The following is a 17,262-nucleotide window of genomic DNA, read 5'->3' on the forward strand; positions in this document are numbered from 1 at the left end:
ATCTCTCAGTCTTACCTCTGAAGCTTATTTTCATTCTTTAAAAGCTGCTGCCCAGGGCCAGTTTATTAATTTAGCAGGCATAAAGGGACTGACTGTGATTCACTCTGGAGACTGGGGAAGCCAGCAGATACCATCTTTATCTTCTCATGAGATCCCTATACAAATTCCCTGTATCTCCCTTGAAGGAGTTGTATATACATCTGGCACTCCTGCATTTATGGCTGCCACCCAAGGAGTGAACCCTTGAATTGTCTGGCTGTGATAACTAAAGGTCCTTGCATTTATGATTCCCACAGAACTGTAGCAAACAAAGAAACATTTATTACTGGTTGCAGGAACACTGCCCTCCCACCCCAAGCTGTAGATATAGGCCCAGTACTTACTAAACTTATTAAAGACAGAGCAGAAAATAAAGCTCTTCTCTCAGTTTCTCCTTAGAAGATCCCTAACCATATATTTCAACAGCTGCTGTCTGAGGGTCTGACACCCAATCAGCCTTTATATATGTGCTGACTGTGATCCTCTCTTTGGGGATACTGACAGGTCTTGGCACATCCTCAACTACTGGAAGCCACTAAGAACAAAGAGGACAGCTCGAAAAAGCACAAAGATTTGAAATACAAACAATAATTCAAAGCAGTCTGAAAAGTAGGGCTTATCTCTCATATGAGACAACTTCATCAAGGCTTCAACACGGTTTTTTTTTTAATCTAATGCACAGAAATAAACACAGAGCGACATGGAAAATGAAAAAACAGAAGAATATGTTCCAAACAAAAGAACAAGATAAAAACTCCAAAACTAGACTTGAATGAAATACATGATTAACAGCTCAAAATAATGTTCATAAAGATGCTCATTGAAACCAGGAGAACAGTGCATCAACAAAGTAAAAATTTCAACAAAGAGATAGAAAATATAAGAAAGTACCAAACATAAATCATGGAGCTGAAGAATATAATAACTGAAATTAAAAATTCAATAAAGAGTTTCAACAGACTAGATCAAGTAGAAAAAAAGGATCAACAAGGTCAAAGACAAGATAGTGGACTTCATCCAATCAGAGGAGCAAAAAGAAAAAAACAAGAAAACAAGTGAAGATAGCTTAAGAGACTTATGGGATACACCAACTGAACCAATATATACAGTATTGGGCTCTAGAAGGAGAAGAGAGAGAAAAAAGGATAGAAAACTTATTTAAAGAGATAGTGGCTGAAAACTTCCCTGACCTGGAGAAAGAAACAGACATCCAGATCCAGGAAGCCCAGAGTGCTCCAAAAAAAATGAATCTGAAAGGACCCACAACAAGAAACATTATAATTGAATTGTCAAAAGTTAAGACAAGGAGAGAATCTTAAAAGCTATAAGAAAAAAACAAATTGTTATATACAAGTTCCAGTCTCCATAAGACTATTAGCAGATTTTTCAGCAGAAATTTTGCAGGCCAGAAGGGAGTGACAATATATTCAAAGAACTGAATGAAAATAAACTGCTAACCAAAATATTCCACATGGTAAATTTGTTCTTCAGAATTGAAGGAAAAGTAGTTTTCCAGACAAGCAAAAGATGAAGGAGTCCATCACCACTAGATCATCCTTGCAAGACATGTTAAAGGAAATTCTTCAAGCTGAAATACAAGGACTCTAATCAGCAACTGAAAAACCTCAGAGAGTAAAGATATATATATATATATATATATATATATACACATACACACACACAACATTCACAATAATTTTGTAATGATGGAGAGCAAATCAATTATATATCTAGTATGAAGGTTAAAAGATGGAAGTATTAAACATAACCATAATTACAATACTTTGCTAATTGATATACAAGGTGAAAGATGTAAATTGTCACATCAAAAACATAAAATGTGGGGAGAGAATACAAAAGTAAAACATTAGTATGGGTTCAAAATTATTTGTTTAAGATAGACATAAATATAAGATTTTTTTGTAAACTTCATGATAAAGTAAAAAAACTATTGTAGATACACAAAAAACAACAACAAAAAAAGGAATCTAAGCATACCACAACAACAAAAAAATCATCAAATCAAAATGGAAGAGAAAGAAAAAAACAAAAGAAAAGCACAAACAAATTACAAAACATCCAGAAACAATCAACAAAATGGCAATAGTAAGTCCGTACCTATTAATAATTACTTTAAATGTAAATGGACTGTGTTCTCCAATCAAAAGACTTAGAGTAGCTGAATGGATAAAAAATGCCCAACTCTGTGCTGCCACAGAGACTCACTTCAGTTTTAAGAACATATACAGGTTGAAAGTGAACAGATGGAAAAAGGTATTCCATGCAAATGGAAACTGAAAGAGTGAAGGAGTAGCTGTAGTTATATCTGAAAAAATAGACTTAAGTAGACTTAAGACCAGTGACTGTGATAAGAGACAAAGAAGGTCATTACATAATGATAGAGGGGTCAATCCAACAAGAAGACATACCATATGTAAATATATATGCAACTAAGATAGGAACACCAAATATATAAAGCAAATAATCTTAACATGTCTGAAGGGAGAAAGAGACAGCAATACAAAACCAGTAGAGGACTTCAATACCCCACTTTCAATGATGGATAGATTATTGAAAGACAAATTCAATAAAGAAACATTGAGTTTATACTACATATTAGACCAGATGCACCTAGCAGACATTTACAGAACATTTCAGCCAACAGCAACAGAATACGCATTTTTCTGAAGTACACATGGAACATTCTCTGAGGTAGCTCATATGTTAGGCCACAAAACAAGTATTAATAAATTTGAGAAGACTGGAATCATGTTGAGCATCTCCTCTAACCACAATGGTATGAAACTAGAAATCAATTAGAAGAAAACTAGAAAATTGATAACTGTGGAGATTAAACAACATGCTCCAGAGCAACCAAATGGTCATTAAGGAAATCAAAAGGGAAATCAAAAAATATTTGAAGCAACCAAAATGGAAACACAATGTACCAATTGTCTGGAATGCAGCAAAAGCAGTTGTAAAAGTGAAGATTATAGTGATAATAAATTACATTAAGAAAAAATACCTCAAAAAAAACCTAACTTTACACCTCCATAAACAAGAAAAAGAGCAAACTAACACCAAATTTAGTAGCAGGAAGAAAATAACAAAGGTCATTGTGGAACTAGGTGAAATAGAGACTAAAGAGACAATAGAAAAGATCAATGAAACTAAGAACTGGTATTTTGAAAAAATAAACTTGACAAACCTTTAGCTAGACTAACCAAGAGAAAAAGAGGACACCAGTAAACAAAATTAAAAGTGAGAGAAGAGACATTACATCGATAACACACAAATACAAATGTTCTTAAGAGACTGCTAAGAACAATTATGTGCCAATAAATATAACAACTTAGAAACACCAATAAATTGCTAAAAATAAATCCTACCAAGACTGAATCATGAAGAAACAGAAAATCTGAACAGACAAACTACTAGTAAGGACATTGAGTCAGTAATCAAAACCTCCCAACAAACAAAAGTACAGGACCAGATGGCTTCACTGGTAAATTCTACCAAACATATAAGGAATTAATAGCAACTCTCTCAACTCTTTCAAATAATAGGAGAGGAAGAAACATCTCCAAACTCAGTTTACAAGGCCAGCATTACCCTAATATCAAAATCAGAAAAGGGCACTACAAGAAAAGAGAATACAAACCAATATCCCTGATGAATATAGATGCAAAAACATCAAAAATAATAAAATACTTAGGAATGAATTTATCCAAGGAGGTCAAATATTTTACACTGAAAATCTATGATATTGATGAAAGAAATTGAAAAAGCCATAACTAAGTGGAAAGATATTTCATGCTCATGGATCAGAGGAATTAATATTGTTAAAATATCCATACTACCAAAAGCAGCATACAGATTCAATGCAATCCTTATCAAAATTCCAATGACATTTTTCACAGAAAAGCAATCCTAAAATTGTATGAAACTGCAAAAAACCCTGAAGAGCCCAAACAATATTGGGAAAGATGAACAAAGGAGGAGGAATCACACTTCCTAATTTTAAATTGTATGATATATCTATACTGTAGTAATCAAAACACCATAGTATTGACATAAAATAGATACATATATAAATAGAACATAATAGAGAGTCCAGAAATAAATCATGCACATATGTTCAATTAATTTATAACAAAGGAGCCAAGAATATGCGACAGGAAAAAGATAGTCTCTTCAATAAATGGTGTTCAGGAAACTGACATCCACATGCAAAATAATAAAAAGGGACCCCCGTTTTACACCACCCACAAAAGTTAACTGGAAATGGATTACATACTTTAATTTAAGACTTGAAACAATAAAACTCCTAAAAGAAAGCATAGGAAGTAAGCTCTTTGGCAATTATTTTTGGGAGTTGCCACCAAAAACAAAGGCACAAAAAACCCAACAAAACAAATACACAAATCAGACAACTTCAAACTAAAAAGCTCCTGCACAGCAAATGAAACCATCAACAAAATGAAAAGCAACCTATAAAATTGGAGAAAGTATTTGCAAATTATATATCTGATAAGGCACTAATATCCAAAATATAAAAACATTCACAATTCAATAGCAAAAATAAGACAATCTGCTATATAGGCAGAGGAAATGAATAGACATTTTTCCAAAGAAGACATACAATAGTCCACAGGTACCTGAAAAGATGCTCAACATCACTAATCAGTGGGGAAATTCAAATCATACCACATTCACTTCACTCCTATTAGAATGACTGTCATCAAACAAGGCAAGGTACTGCAAGTGTTGGCAAGGGTGTGAACAAATAGGAATCCTTGTGTACTGCTGTGAAGAATGTATATTTGTACAGTCACCATTGAAAATAATATGGAGTTTTCTCAAAAAATTAAAAGTAGAACTACCGTATGATCCAGCAATTCCACTCTGGGTATCTATATCCAAAGGAAATGAAAACAGTATATCAAAGAGATATCTGCTCTCCCATGTTCATTATATCGTTATTCACAAAAGCCAAGATATGGAAACTTGAGTGTCCATCAACTGATGAATGGGTAAAGGAGGTATGATATATCTATACAGTGGGATATTATTCAACCCTGAGAAAGAACTAAGTCCTGCCATTTTTTGGCAACATTGATCACCCTTGATAGCATTATATTAAGTGAAATAAGCTAGAAAGAAAAAGACAAATATTGATGGTATCATTTATATATGGAATCTAAAAAAAAATGTCACACTCACAGAAACAGTGAGTAGAATAGTGGTTGCTGGGGCTGAGAGTTGGGGAAATTGAGGGATTTTGGGGAAAGAGTACAAACTTTCAGCTGTAAGGTAAATAAGTTCTGAGTATCTAAGTATATAACAAGGTGACTATAGTCAACAACACTATTTGTGTAACTGAAATTTGCTAAGAGTAGAACTTTAACATTCTCATACACACACACAAGAGATAAATATATAAGGCAATGGATATATTAATTAACTAGTTGTGAGGAATCCTTTCACAATCAACTCATCATAATGTATGCTTAAAATATCTTACAATTTTATTTTCAATTATACCTCAATAAAGCTGGAAAAAAGAAACACCAGAAACTAGGTGATTTATTAACAACAGAAATGTATTCCTCACAGTTCTGGAGGCTGGAAGTCCAAGTTCAGGGTACCACCATATTATATTCCCACCAATAGTATACAAGGGTTGCAATTTCTCTACATCCTCAGCAACACTTGTTATTATGTATTCTATAATGCAAAAATATTTGTTTTAAATTACATGGGTGGAATATTTATCATTTATTTTGCTGTTTTATATAAACATTAGTATATTAAAGTTATAAACTTCTATTTTGTAACAGCAAATCCGGATTTTTTTAAAGTATTTTATTCAAGTATAGTTGATTTACAATGTTGTGTTAATTAGCAAATCCTGAATTTTTGTCATTATAGCTATGTTTGAATGTGTCCTCCCAAAATTTGTAGGTTGAAATACTAATGCCCAAGATGATTATATTAGGCAATGGGCCCTTGGAAGATGGTTGGGTCATAAGGGTGAAGTAATCATGAAAAAAGGACCCTACAGAGTTCCCTAACCCCTTCTACCATGGGAGGACATAGGAAGGAATTGGCAGTTTGCAAACTTAAAGAAAGTTCTCACCAGAACCAAATTATTTATCCTCTACACATATAAGAAATATATAATGTCCATCATTTCAAGCTCTCTTTATACATCAACCTGATAACAACCTGATCACTCTCTACCTTTGTTGGAGAGCAACAGTATTGTAATTTTTTTTCAAATAATAATCTCTGTTTTTTATTTATTTATTTTAAACATCTTTATTGGAGTATAATTGCTTTACAATGGTGTGTTAGTTTCTGCTTTATAACAAAGTGATTCAGTTATACATACACATATGTCCCCGTATATCTTCCCTCTTGCATCTCCCTCCCTCCCACCCTCCCTATCCCACCCCTCTAGGTGGTCACAAAGCACCGAGCTGATCTCCCTGTGCTATGTGGCTGCTTCCCACTAGCAATCTATTTTATGTTTGGTAGTGTCTGTATGTCCATGCCACTCTCTCACTTTGTCCCAGCTTACCCTTCCCCCTCCCCATATCCTCAAGACCCTTCTCTACTAGGTCTGTGTCTTTAAATCTGTCTTGCCCCTAGGTACTTCAAGACCATTTTTTTCCCTTTTTTTTTCTTCTTAGCTTCCATATATATGTATTACCATATGGTATTTGTTTTTCTTTCTGACTTAACTTCACTTTGTATGAAAGACTCTAGGTCCATCCACCTCCTTACAAATAACTCAATTTTGTTTCTTTTTTTGGCTGAGTAGTATTCCATTGTATATATGTGCCACATCTTCTTTATCTATTCATCTGTTGATGGACACTTAGGTTGCTTCCTTGTCCTGGCTATTGTAAATAGAGCTTCAATGAACATTTTGATACATGACTCTTTTGGAATTATGGTTTTCTCAGGGTATATGTCCAGTGGTGGGATTGCTGGGTCGTATAGTAGTTCTATTTTTAGTTTTCAAAGGAACCTCCAAACTATTCTCCATAGTGGCTGTATCAATTTACATTCCCATGAACAGTACAAGAGGGTTCCCTTTTCTCCACACCCTCTCCAACATTTATTGTTTGTAGATTTTTTTGATGATGGCCATTCTGATCAGTGTGAGATGATATTTCATTGTAGTTTTGATTTGCAATTCTCTGATGATTAATGATATTGAGCATTCTTTCATGTGTTTGTTGGCAATCTGTATATCTTTTTTTGGAGAAATGTCTATTTAGGTCTTCTGCCCATTTTTGGATTGGGTTGTTTGTTTTGTGGCTATTGAGCTGCATGAGCTGCTTGTAAATTTTGGAGATAATCCTTTGTCAGTTGCTTCATTTACAACTATTTTCTCCCATTCTGAGGGTTATCTTTTCGTCTTGTGTATGGTTTCCTTTGCTGTACAAAAGCTTTGAAGTTTCATTAGGTACCATTGGTTTATTTTCGTTTTTATTTCCATTTCTCTAGGAGGTGGGTCAAAAAGGATCTTGCTGTGATTTATGTCAAAGAGTGTTCTGCCTATGTTTTCTTCTAAGATTTGATAGTTTCTGGCCTTACATTTAGGTCTTTAATCCATTCAGAATGTATTTTTGTGTATGGTGTTAAGGAGTGTTCTAATTTCTTTCTTTTACATGTAGCTGTCCAGTTTTCCCAGCATCACTTATTGAAAAAGCTGCCTTTTCTCCACTGTATAGTCTTGCCTCCTTTATCAAAGTTAAGGTGATCATGTGTGCATGGGTTTATCTCTGGGCTTTCTATCCTGTTCCATTGATCTGTATTTCTGTTTTTGTGCCAGTACTGTACTGTCTTGATTACTGTAGCTTTGTAGTATAGTCTGAAGCCTGGGAGCCTGATTCCTCCAGCTCCATTTTTCTTTCTCAAGATTGCTTTGGCTATTCGGGGTCTTTTGTGTTTCCATACAAATTGTCAAAATTTTTTTTCTAGTTCTGTGAAAAATGCCAATGGTAGTTTGATAGGGATTGCATTGAATCTGTAGATTGCTTTGGGTAGTAGAGTCATTTTCACAGGGTTGATTTTTCCAATCCAAAAACATGATATATCTCTCCATCTATTTGTGTAATCTTCAATCTATTTCATCAGTGTCTTACAATTTCCTGTATAGAGGTCTTTTTTCTCCTTAGGTAGGTTTATTCCTAGGTATTTTTTTTTTTTGTTTTTTGTTTTGCAGTGGTAAATGGGGGTGTTTTCTTAATTTCTACTTCAGATTTTTCATCTGTAGTGTATAAGAATGCAAGAGATTTCTGTGCATTCATTTTGCATCCTGCTACTTTAGCAAACTCATTGATTAGCTCTAGTAGTTTTCTGGTAACATCTTTAGGATTCTCTATGTACAGATTCATGTCATCTGCAAACAGTAACAGCTTTACTTCTTCTTTTGCAATTTGGATTCCTTTTTTTTCTTTTTCTTCTCTGATTGCTGTGGCTGAAACTTCCAAAACTATGTTGAATAAGAGTGGTGAGAGTGGGCCACTTTGTCTTCCTCCTGTTCTTAGTGGAAATGGTTTCAGTATTTCACCATTGAGGACGATGCTGGCTGTGAGTTTGTCATATATGGCCTTTATTATGTTGAGGGAAGTTCCCTCTATGCCTACTTCTGGAGGGTGTTTTATCATAAATTGGTGCTAAATTTTGTCAAAGCTTTTTCTGCATCTATTGAGATGATTGTATGGATTTTCTTCTTCAATCTGTTAATATGGTATATCACATTGATTGATTTGAGTATATTGAAGAATTCTTGCATTCCTGGGAGAAACCCAACTTGATCATGGTGTATGATCCTTTTAATGTGCTATTGAACTCTGTTTGCTAGTATTTTGTTGAAGATTTTGTATCTATGTTCATCAGTGATATTGATATGTTCATCAATGCTATTGGCAACCCGCTCAGCAGGGGTCCCTCTTTCTTTGTGACATCTTTATCTGGTTTTGGTATCAGAGTGACGGTGGCGTTGTAGAATGAGTTTGGGAGTGTTCCTCCCTCTGCTATATTTTGGAAGAGTTTCAGAAGGATAGGTGTTAGCTCTTCTGTAAATTTTAATAGAATTCACTTGTGAAGCCATCTGGTCCTGGGCTTTTGTTTGTTGGAAGATTTTATATCACAGTTTCAATTTCAGTGCTTTTGATTGATTGGTCTGTTCATATTTTCTATTTCTTCCCGGATGAGTCCTGGAAGGTTGTGCATTTCTAAAAATTTGTCCATTTCTTCCAGGTTGTCCATTTTACTGACATATATTTACTTGTAGTAATTTCTCATGATCCTTTTTATTTCTGCAGTGTCAGTTGTTACTTCTTTTTGATTTCTAATTCTACTGATTTGAGTCTTCTCCATTTTTTCTTGATGAGTCTGGCTAATGGTTTATCAATTTTGTTTATCTTGTCAAAGAACCAACTTTTAGTTTTATTGATCTTTGCTATCATTTCCTTAATTTCTTTTTCATTTATTTCTGATCTGAACTTTATGATTTTTTTCCCTCAGATAACTTTGTTTTCTTTTTTTTTTCTTCTTTCTCTAATTGCTTTAGGTGTAAGGTTAGGTTGTTTATTTGAGGTGTTTCTTGTTTCTTAAGGTAGGATTGTATTGCTATAAACTTTCCTCTTAGAACTGCTTTTGCTGCATCCTATATGTTTTGGGTCGTCGTGTTTTCATTGTCATTTGATTATAGGTATTTCTGGATTTCCTCTGTGATTTCTTCACTGGTCTCTTCATTATTAAGTAGTGTATTGTATAGCCTCCAAATGTTTTTATTTTTTAGAGATTTTTTCCTGTAATTGATATCTAGTCTCATAGCATTGTGGTCAGAAAAGATACTTGATACAATTTCAGTTTTCTTAAATTTACCAAGGCTTGATTTGTGACCCAAGTTATGGTATATCCTGGAGAATGTTCCATGAGCACTTGAGAAGAAAGTGTAATCTGCTGTTTTGGAATGGAATGTCCTATAAATATAAATTAAGTCCATCTTATTTAATGTATCACTTAAAGCTTGTGTTTCCTTATTTATTTTCATTTTGGATGATCTGTCCATTGGTGAAAGTGGGGTGTTAAGTGCCATACTATGACTGTGTTACTGTTGATTTCTGCTTTTATGGCTGTTAGTATTTGCCTTATGTATTGAAGTGCTCCTATGTTGGGTGCATAAATATTTACAATTGTTATATCTTCTTCTTGGATCGATCCCTTGATCATTATGCAGTGTCCTTCTTTATCTCTTGTAATTGTCTTTGTTTTAATGTCTATTTTGTCTGATATGAGAATTGCTACTCCAGCTTATTTTTGATTTTCATTTGCATGGAATATCTTTTTCCAACCATTCACTTTCAGTCTGTATGTGTCCCTAGGTCTGAGGTAGGTCTCTTGTAGACAGCATATATACGGGTCTTGTTTTTATGTCCATTCAGCCAGTCTATGTCTTTTGGCTGGAGCATTTAATCCCTTTACTTTTTTTTTTTTTTTCTGTACGTGGGCCTCTCACTGTTGTGGCCTCTCCCATTGTGGAGCACAGGCTCTGGACATGCAGGCTCAGTGGCCATGGCTCACGGGTCCAGCCACTCTGTGGCATGTGGGATCTTCCCAGACCGGGACATGAACCCGTGTTCCCTGCATCGACAGGCGGACTCTCAACAACTGCACCACCAAGGAAGCCCTAATCCATTTACTTTTAAGGTGATTATCAATATGTATGTTCCTGTTACCATTTTCTTGATTGTTTTAGGTTTATTATTGTAGGTCATTTCCTTGTCTTGTGTTTCCTGCCTAGAGAAGTTCTTTTAGCTTTTGTTGTATGGCTGGTTTTGTGTTGCTGAATTCTCTTTGCTTTTGCTTGTCTGCAAAGGTTTTAGTTTCTCTGTCAAATATGAATGAGATCCTTGCTGGGTAGACTAATCGTGGTTGTAAATTTTTCTCCTTCGTCAGTTTAAATGTATCCTGCCACTCCCTTCTGGCTTGGAGAGTTACTGATGAAAGATCAGCTGTTAACCTTATAGGGATTCCCTTTTGTGTTATTTATTGTTTTTCCCTTGCTGCTTTTAATATTTTTTCTTTGTATTTAATTTTTGTAGTTTGATTAATATGTGTTTTGGTGTGTTTCTCCTTGGATTTATCCTGTATGGGATTCTCTGTGCTTCCTGGACTTGATTAACTCTTTCCTTTCCCATATTAGGGAAATTTTCAAGTATAATCTCTTCAAATATTTTCTCAGTCCCTTTCGTTTTCTCTTCTTCTGGGACCACTATAATTCAAATATTGGTGTGTTTAATGTTGTCCCAGAGGTCTCTGAGACTGTCCTCAATTCTTTTCATTCTTTTTTCTTTATTCTGCTCTGCAGTAGTTATTTGCACTATTTTATCTTCCAGGTCACTTATCCATTCTTCTGCCTCAGTTATTCTTCTATTGACCCTTCTAGAGATTTTAAAATTTCATTTATTGTAGTGTTCTTCATTGTTTGTTTGCTCTTTGGTTCTTCTAGGTCCTTGTTAAATGTTTCTTGTATTTTCCCCATTCTGTTTCCAAGATATTGGATCATCTTTACTATCATTATTTTGAATTCTTTTTCAGGTAGACTGCCTATTTCCTCTTCATTTGTTAGGTCTGGTTGGTTTTTACCTTGCTGCTACATCTGCTGTGTGTTTCTCTGTCTGCCCATTTTGCTTAACTTACTGTGTTTGGGGTCTCCTTTTCTTAGGCTGCAGGTTCGTAGTTCCCATTGTTTTTGGTGTCTGTCCCCAGTGGGTAAGGTTGGTTCAATGTGTTGTGTAGGCTTCCTGGTGGAGGGGACTAGTGCCTGTGTTCTGGTGGATGAGGCTGGATCTTGTCTTTCTGGTTGGCAGGTCCATGTCTGGTGGTGTGTTCTGGAGTGTCTGAGGCCTTATTATGATTTTAGGCGGCCTTTCTGCTAAAGGATGGGGTTGTGTTCCTGTCTTGTTAGTTGTTTGGCATAGGGTGTCCAGCACTGTAGCTTGCTGGTCATTGTGTGGAGCTGGATCTTGGCATTGAAATGGAGATCTCTAGGAGATTTTCACCATTTGATATTACATGGAGCTGAGAGGTCTCTTGTGGACCAGTGTCCTGAACTTGGCTGTCCCACCTCAGAGTCACAGGCCTGATGCCTGGCTGGAGCATCAATAGCCTGTCATCCACACAACTCAGAATAAAAGGGAGAAAAAAATAGAAAGAAAGAAAGAAGAAGATAAAGTAAAATAAAATAAAGTAAAATAAAATAAAGTTATTAAAATAAAAAATATTTATTAAATTTTTTTTAAAGTTATAAAAATTAAAAAAAAAAAGAAAGGAAGAAACACAGAAGAGAGCAACCAAAGCAAAAAACAAATCCACCAGTGATAACAAGTTTTGAAAACTATATTAAAAAAAATAAAAATAAAAAAATAAAACAGACAGAAGCCTAGGACAAATGGCAAAAGCAAAGCTGTACAGACAAAATCACACACAGAAGCATACACATACACACTCACAAAAAGAGAAAAAGGGAAGAAAATTTATATATTGTTTCTCCCAAAGTCCACCTCCTCAATTTGTGAAGATTTTTTTCTATTCAGGTATTCCACAGATGCAGGGTACATCAAGTTGATTGTGGAGATTTAATCCACTGCTCCTGATGCTGCTGGGTTTAATTTCCATTTCTCTTCTTTGTTCTCACAGCTCCTATGGTTCAGCTTTGGATTTGGCCCTGTCTCTGTGTTTAGGTTGCCTGAGGGCATCTCTTCTTTGCTCAGACAGGAGGGGGTTAAAGGAGCAGCTGATTTGGTGGCTCTGGCTCACTCAGGCTGGGGGGATGGAGGTGTACAGAGTGCGGGGCTAGCCTGCTGGTGGCAGAGGCAGGTGTTTTGTTGCACCAGCCTGAGGTCCACCATGTGTTCTTCCAGGGAAGTTGTCCCTGGATTATAGGACCCTGGCAGTGGTGGGCTGCACAGGCCTCTGGGAGGGGGGGTATGGAGAGTGACCTGGGCTTGCACACAGGCTTCTTGGTGGCAGCAGCAGAAGCCTTAGCATCCCATGCCCGTATCTGGTGTCTGCGCTGATTGCCGCGGCTCATGCCCGTCTCTGGAGCTCCTTTTAGTGGCACTCTTAATCTCCTCTCCTTGTGCACCAGGAAACAAAGAGGCAAGAAAATGTCCCTTGCCTCTTCGGCAGATCCAGACTTTTTCCCGGACTCCCTCCCGGCTAGCCATGGTGCACTAACCCCTTCAGGCTGTGTTCACGCAGCCAACCCCAGTCCTCTTGCTGGGCTCTGACCTCCAAAGCCCGAGCCTCAGCTCTCAGCCCCTGTCCGCCCCGGTGGTTGAGAAGACAAGCCTCCCGGGCTGGTGAGTGTTGGTCGGCACCCATCCTCTGTGTGGAAATCTCTCTGCTTTGCCCTCCCCACTCCTGTTTCTGCGCTCTCCTCCATGTCTCCAAAGCTTACCACCTCCGCCACTCAGTCTCCACCCGTGAAGGGGCTTCCTAGTGTGTGGAAACATTTCCTCCTTCACAACTCCCTCCCACTGGTGCAGGTTCCATCCTTATTCTTTTGTCTCTGTTTTTTCTTTTGCCCTACCCAGGTACATGGGGAATTTCTTGCCTTTTAGAAGGTCTGAGGTCTTCTGCCAGTGTTCAGTAGGTGTTATGTAAGAGTTGTTCCACATATAGATGTATTTCTGATGTGTTTGTGGGGAGGATGGTGATCTCCATTTCTTACTCTTCCGCCATCTTGAAGCTCTGCCTTGGATCTGTCCTCGGAACTGTGGCTTCCCCAGAGGTGCCTGGAATCCACACCTGACTGAAGGAAGCCAAGAGAAAGCCCCTGACCTGGACTGCACCCTCCCCGTCCTCTGCAAGCCACCCAGCTGCCGTCTGCACCTGGCCAAGGAGACACGGTCTCCAGGGCGAGCTGAGCACCAGCCTCGTGCTCAGCTAGACCTCCTGGCCCACCTCTGCCACTGCTGGGGAAGTCTGGAGCTGCCTGCCCGCTCACCTGCTCACCCAAGCCCAGTATTATAATTTTTAAAGTAATCACTTCTTCCTTTCCTTTAGAATATTACTACCTTTGGCCATACAACCGATTTGCATTTCAAAAATTAGTTTCCGTTTTTTTATTTTTGAACCTTAAGTAAATGGAGTCATGGAGTAAGTAGTCTTCTACTTACATGTATATATTCATATATGTTGTTTTGTTTGAATGTAGTTTGTGTATCATAATCCAGTATTTCATATGACATAATTTATTATCCATTTGCCTATCTATGAACATTTGAGTTGCTTCCTTCCTGTAGCTATTGTGAGTAATATACTTATACAATCGCTTCCAGTGAGCACAAGCAGATATTTCTGTAAGGTAGGTAGCAAGTAGAATTGTCATTTGATTATGGAGAGAGTTGAATGTCTTTTTATATTTTTCCAGGCCCCTTAGATTTTCACATTTTAAGAGCCTTTTCAAGACTTTTTTGCATTTTTCTCCATTGAATTGTATGCATTTTACTTAAGGAGTTATAGATTTTCTTTTTAAGTCCATTCTAAATAAGAACCTTTGTCAATTTCTTGTGTTACAAATACTGTCTCCCACTCAATAGTCTGTCAGTTTTCCATGTTAATAGAGTTTATGATCATTAGAAGTTCTTAATTTTAATGTTAGGAAATTTACCAATATTTTTCTATAAGGAAGTATATTTATTATTATTTTTTCAATCTTTTTCTATACCCCAGTTTCAAGAATATATTTTAATATTATGTCTGCAATTCAACTGGAATAGATTTTTATTTATGATATAGTATACTCCCAATTTTATTCTTTTCCATGGGTACACCAATTGTCCAAATACAATTTGTAAAAACACGGTCCTTTCTCCACTGGTTCAATACCATCTTTTAAATTAATGACTATTCCTATATGTATTGATCTGTTTCTAGTCTCTCTTTACTGTTCACCTGGTTTTTATTTAGCTTTCAACCTTACCACGGTCTTTCAATAATTTTACTTTACCAATCAGGTCTCCAAATCTATTTTTTATCTTTAAGAATACCTTGGATATTCTTAAATCTTTGTATTTCAGATTCAATTTGTCATCTTTAATGGAAGATTAAATTCAGCCTTTGGCTGAGTTGAAATATGAAATATATGCTGGTGCTAAATGACAACAAGCATCAGAACTAAGATTTCAGGTTTTTCTGGCTTTTTTGTTTTGGCTGGGTCACTTTCCATAGGAATACAGTTTGGTGTAATTATTTGTGTATTTTATTTCATTTTTTTATTTATAAATGTAAGTGATTAGTTAAAACTAAGTATTCATAATATAGATTTTATAAGCCAAATCTATTTACCTGCCCTATTTATCTATCTATCCTTTCATCCATCATCCACACATATACATATATATGCATACATTTATATGTGTTGTACAAGTATATAATATATATAACTATAGTTATATCACATTATATTCATGTGCCTATACCCATCTATAATAAACATATACTATATATATTCATTGTACATGCATAAACAGTAGATAGATAGATACATAGATAGATAGATAGATAGCTAACAGATAGATATATAGAAGTATTTAGACATGCCCTGGTGACTTTTCATCACATTTGTAATCTCATACATATTTAAAGTCATTAAAATTGTATTCAAGTGTGACTAATAAAAAATAATAACAAGTGTTATTGATGATGTAGAGAAATTGCAACCCTTGTAAACTATTGGTGGGAATATAATATGGTGCAGCCATTATGGAAAACAGGATGGTGGTTCCACCAAAAAAACAAACAAACAAACAACACCAAAAAAACCTAAACATAGAATTGCTATTAGATCCAGCAATTCCACAGGTGTATACCCAAAAGAATTGAAAGCAGGGTCTTAAGGAGATATTTGTACACCCATTTTCAGAGCAGCATTATTCACAATAGCTAAAAGATAGAGGCAACCTAAGTGTTCATTAATGGATGAATGAATAAGCAAAAGGGGGTGAATATATACATACATAATAAATACACCATCTGGAATATTATTCAACCTTTAAAAAGAAGGAAATTCTGACAAATGCTACAACATGGAAAGACCTTGAAAACAGTATTCTAAGTTGGTTAAGCCAGTCATAAAAAGGCAAATATTGTATGCTTTCACTTTGAGGTACTTAGAATAGTCAAATTCATAGAGATGGAAAGCAGAATAATGACCAGGGGAGGAAGGAATGGGAATTGTTTAGAGTTTCAGTTTTGCAAGAAGAGTTTTAGAGATTTGTTGCATAGTGATGTGAATGTACTTAACACTACTGAACTGCACACTTAAAAACAATAAAGATGGAAGTTTTATGCTACACATATTTTACATTAAAATTTTTAAAAATATGTTCAGAAAAGAAAATTACAGGCCAATATCAATGATGAACATACACACAAAAATCTTCAACAAAGTACTAGCAAACAGAATCCAACAACACATTAAAAGGATAATACACTATGATCAAATGGGATTTATCCCAGGGATGCAAGGATTCTTCAATATATGCAAATCAATCAATGTGATACACCATATTATTAACAAATTGAAGAATAAAAACAGTATGATCAACTCAATAGATGCAGAAAAAAGCTTTTGACAAAATTCAACATCCATTTATGATAAAAACTTTCCAGAAAGTGGGCATAGAGAGAATGTACCTCAACATAATAAAGGTCAAATATGCCAAAATCATAGCCAACATCGTTCTCAATGGTGAAAACCTGAAAGTATTTCCTCTGAGATTAGGAACAAAACAAGGTTGCCCACTCTCACCATTATTATTCAACATAGTTTTGGAAGTCCTAGCCATGGCAAAAAGAAGAAAAAGAAAAGGAATGCAAATTGTAAAAGAAGAAGTAAAACGGTCACCATTTGCAGATGTCATGATACTCTACATAGAAAACCCTACAGATGCTACCAGAAAACTACTAGAGCTCATCAATGAATTTGGTAAAATTGAAGGGTATGAAATTAATACACAATCTGTTGCATTCCTATACACTAACAATGAAAGATCAGAAAGAGAAATTAAGGAAACAATCTCATTTACCATTGCAACAAAAAGAATAAAATACCTAGGAATAAACCTACCCAAGAAGGTAAAAGACCTGTACTCAAAAAGTATAAGACACTGATGAAAGAAATCAAAG

This window comes from Orcinus orca, chromosome 13, assembly GCF_937001465.1.
Source record: "Orcinus orca chromosome 13, mOrcOrc1.1, whole genome shotgun sequence".
In the NCBI taxonomy this organism is placed as follows: domain Eukaryota; kingdom Metazoa; phylum Chordata; class Mammalia; order Artiodactyla; family Delphinidae; genus Orcinus; species Orcinus orca.